At 31.9% G+C, this 4,722-nt stretch overlaps 1 pseudogene; it reads right to left on the bottom strand.

The window, feature by feature from the left end:
• Window positions 1-1,871: 1,871 nt before the first annotated feature.
• LOC141391824 (ATP synthase subunit b, mitochondrial-like) lies at window positions 1,872-2,807 on the bottom strand (annotated as a pseudogene).
• Window positions 2,808-4,722: the final 1,915 nt, after the last annotated feature.

Here is a 4,722-nt window from a genome sequence, read left to right as displayed (position 1 = left end):
AAGTATTCACGTTTGTGGATAAAAAAATTATCCACGTTTGTGGATAAATAAATTATCCACGATTGTGGATAAATAAATTATCCACATTTGTGGATAAATAAATTAACCACATTTGTGGATAAATAAATTAACCACGATTGTGGACAAATAAATTAACCACGATTGTGGATAAATGAATTATCCACGTTTGTGGATAAATAAATTAACCACGATTGTGGACAAATAAATTAACCACGATTGTGGACAAATAAATTAACCACGATTGTGGATAAATAAATTATCCACGTTTGTGGATAAATAAGTATCCACGTTTGTGGATAAAAAAAATTATCCACATTTGTGGATAAATAAATTAACCACGATTGTGGACAAATAAATTATCCACGATTGTGGACAAATAAATTAACCACGATTGTGGATAAATAAATTATCCACGTTTGTGGATAAATAAATTATCCACGTTTGTGGATAAATAAATTATCCACGTTTGTGGATAAATAAATTATCCACGTTTGTGGATAAATAAATTATCCACGTTTGTGGATAAATAAATTATCCACGTTTGTGGATAAGTAAATTATCAACGTTTGTGGATAAATAAATCATCCACGTTTGCGGATAAATAAGTTATCCACGTTTGTGAATAAATAAATTATCCACGTTTGTGGATAAATAAATTATCCACGTTTGTGGATAAATAAATTATCCACGTTTGTGGATAAATAAATTATCCACGTTGTGGATAAATAAGTTAAGGATAAATAAATTATCCACGATTGCGGATAAATAAATTATCCACAATTGTGGATAAATAAATTGTCCACAATTGTGGATAAATAAATTGTCCACGATTGCGGATAAATAAATTATCCACGATTGCGGATAAATAAATTATCCACGATTGTGGATAAATAAATTATCCACGATTGTGGATAAATAAATTATCCACGATTGTGGATAAATAAAGTATCCACGATTGTGGATAAATAAATTATCCACGATTGTGGATAAATAAATTATGCACGATTGTGGATAAATAAATTATCCACGATTGTGGATAAATAAAGTATCACGATTGTGGATAAATAAATTGTCCACGATTGTAGATCAATAAATTATCCACGATTGTGGATAAATAAATTATCCACGTTTGTGGATAAATAAATTCGATGTTTGTGGATAAATGATTTATCCACGTTGGTGGATAAATAAATTATCCACATTTTTGGATAAATAAATTATCGACTTTTGTGGATAAATAAATTATCCACGTTTGTGATAAATAAATTATTCACGTTTGTGGATAATTAATTTATCCACGCTTGTGGATAAATAAATTATCCACGATTGTGGATAAATAAATTATCCACGATTGTGGATACATAAATTATCCACGTTTGTGGATAAATAAATTATCCACGTTTGTGGATAAGTTATCCACGTTTGTGGATAAATAAAATTATTCGCGTTTGTGGATAAATAAATTATTCACGTTTGTGGATAAATAAATTATTCACGTTTGTGGATAAATAAATTATTCACGTTTGTGGATAAATAAATTATCCACGATTGTGGATAAATAAATTATCCACGATTGTGGATAAGTAAATCATCCACGATTGTGGATAAATAAATTATCCACGTTTGTGGATAAATAAATTATCCACATTTGTGGATAAAAAATTATCCACGTTTCTGGATAAATAAATTATCAATGTTTGTGGATAAATAAATTATCTACGTTTGTGCATAAATAAATTATCCATGTTTGTGGATAAGTTATCCACGTTTGTGGATAAATAAATTATTCACGTTTGCGGATAAATAAATTATCCAATTTTTGTGTAAATAAAATAATCCACGCTTGCAACTCTAATTCTGATTTGCAATTTATTTTAGGTTTTCAAACAAATAATTGCAGTAGTAGAGTGTATACAAATTAGGTGCAGAATCTTCTGCACTTTCACTCAATTCTTAATCCTCAAAGCCATTGCACTCAAATCGCCACGAAGTTTTTCCTTTGAGGATTCATCTTTAGTCTCTGGCAATGTTGCTTCCAACACCTTATTTACCACCCAGTTTACCATGTGTTTGTGATTGATGCGCATCTCAATATTGCGACAATCCACTTGATAATCCAAACGATGTTTGACATCTTGATAGACTTTCATCATCGCCTTTCTATGGGCTTCTTCCAGTTGTAAGGCAATATTTTCTTTTTTCATTTTGCATTAACAGCAAACTTCCCTCGGCACGCCATTGCTCTTGCTGTTCATGTTCAATTAAATTTTGGAGAGCTTTTAATTCCGCCTTGTGCATTTCTTTCCAATTTTCTTCAATTTTTTCAATTTCTTTATCACAATATGCGGCAGCTATTGGTCCAAGCTTTTTAACGGCTGCAATACACAGCAAAGCCATTGAAAAGGCCATTGTAAAATTCATGTTCACAAATATAAATTTCTTTGGAGATCAGATAATTTATTAAGCCCAAACCGAACACATATGGACCAGTTACACCAGTTTTGTCGTAAAAGAATTGAAACCAATTTTCTGGAATAAAGCCGTATCGAACTTTTTCTGGATCAATTGGACGTTTGGGATAATTTTTCGATTCGATATTGCTGGCAGCTGCACAGAATAATCTTGGGCGAGTTGCTCTCAAAATGGGATTATAATTGCAGGTTAGGAATCCGGTTGTTGGTCTCAATAGCATTGCGGGCATCAAAATATATTTGTAAATATTTGTCTTTTAAATTGTTTTTCAAAAATACATACATATGTACATATACGGAAATAAATGTTGTCAGGAAAAGTAGTTACAGTGTCTCACAAATATCTTCATACCCTTATAAAATTGTTTTTAATTGATGAAAAGCCCGAAGATAAAAGAAAAAATGTCAATATGTGTAATTGTAAATCATATTGTAAATTTATAAATTGTTAATTAATCATATATTTCACACTTCAATGTTTAATAAAATCGTTAGCAAAACTCACATCCTAAGAAAAGCAAATATACAAATTCGCTTAGTATAATAATATTCGCTGATTATCAGAGTTTGCCAAAAAATTATCTGAAATTGAAAACTTAACATTAATATTGAATGATTTATTGGTTAGCTAATAGACTTCAGGGAACAAAAAGAAATTTGCTTCATTCTGTCATGTTGATTTGTTAAGTGAGAAATTCGCAAATTCAGTGATGAGCTTTTTCTTCAATGTGGCTGCCACATTTTTTTGTGCAAATTTTTTGTTTTCGATGGGCCCAGGAAACGTTGATGTGTTTGTGACAGCTGACTCATTAATTACTAAAACATAAACATTTTATCTGTGATGACTGACTGACTGTTTTTTATGGTGCAAACATTAGCGCCTCTCAAGTTTTGATTACTAAAAAATAACGTGATTATACTAAATGCTGTAAATTCGCCAGCTTTCGATCAAATGTCAATGTTTATGTGTGTGTGTGTGTTTTAGGCTTTTAGCAGAGGAATTACTTTTGTCTTTCTAAGCAGATTGGCAATTTAGAGACCACTATAATTATAAATGAGAATTTGTTAATTGCACCCGCTTCCAGGAAAATTATGCTATTATTTTGATGTCCTTATAAATGTACATTAGGATGACCCATAAAAACACAATATCTTTTTTTTTTTTGGATTTCCTAACCCCTAAATTTTTTCCATTTTGATCCAAAAATCTTATATGTGAAATTTTATGACGAGCGGTAACATTAACCCGATCCGACTTTCATTATTTTTTGTAGAAATCGTTTTTTAGCCACAATAATAATAATTTTTTTTATTGATCGATCCATAACTGTGGCTTTTAGAGAGTTTGGGTGAAAATGCGCCTTTGGCCCCATACAAATTACTATGGAAACAAAGACCGCTAGGTTGGCACGGGTTAACGTTAACCGATCGCCATAAAATTTCATATATAAAGTTTTTGGATCAAATGGAAAAAATAGGGGGAGAAATCAGAAAATTATTTTTTTTTTTTGGGTCAACCTAATAATGTACACATTAGTCCATATTTATATTAGGCAATTTTCCTTGCGGCAATTGTCAGTTTGTCGGTGAGAGAGGGTGTTGAGTGGCAAAGGGTTACATTATTCCCCACCCCTCTCTCCGTCAAACTGACAATTGTCGCAAGGAAAATTGCCTAATGTAAATATGGTCTAACTTCGACTTTACTTCTCAACAATTAAAAAGGGCTTTAAGTTCGGCTGGGCCGAACTTTTTATACCCCTTATATAAAATAAATTGAAACCAGATTTCACAAATTTCGGTTGATTTATAGGCTGAAACTTTCAAATTCTCAAAATAGGGAATTTCATTTCTATGGGGGCAATATGAAAACGTGGACCTTTACCGACAATTCTTTGCAGGAATGAATGGAAGGGATACTAAATACGAAATTGTTGCCATTTCGGTTGGATAAAGTGGCCAAATTGTCAAAATACCTAAAATCGGGAGGTACGCCCTTTGGCTATATATAGCTATATGAAGACATGGACCTATTCTGACAAATTTCAGGTGAAAAGTTTTACACCACCAACGAAGACTTAGTATTGTAATGTGGTTTTCTCGTCGGCTGGGGTAAGTTCAGTCGCCCTGTAGAACTTAAAAACCCGAAGGCCCTGTGCCGAATGGAACAGATTACTAAAGAACCCTTTAAAACTGAAAAACCCGAAGGTCCAGTGCAATTTATTAGCCAACA

Source organism: Musca autumnalis, unplaced genomic scaffold, assembly GCF_047663935.1.
Source record: "Musca autumnalis isolate F117 unplaced genomic scaffold, ASM4766393v1 scaffold_128, whole genome shotgun sequence".
In the NCBI taxonomy this organism is placed as follows: domain Eukaryota; kingdom Metazoa; phylum Arthropoda; class Insecta; order Diptera; family Muscidae; genus Musca; species Musca autumnalis.
Note: the sequence above shows the minus strand (reverse complement) of the source record. Positions and strands in the feature narration are given on the sequence as shown.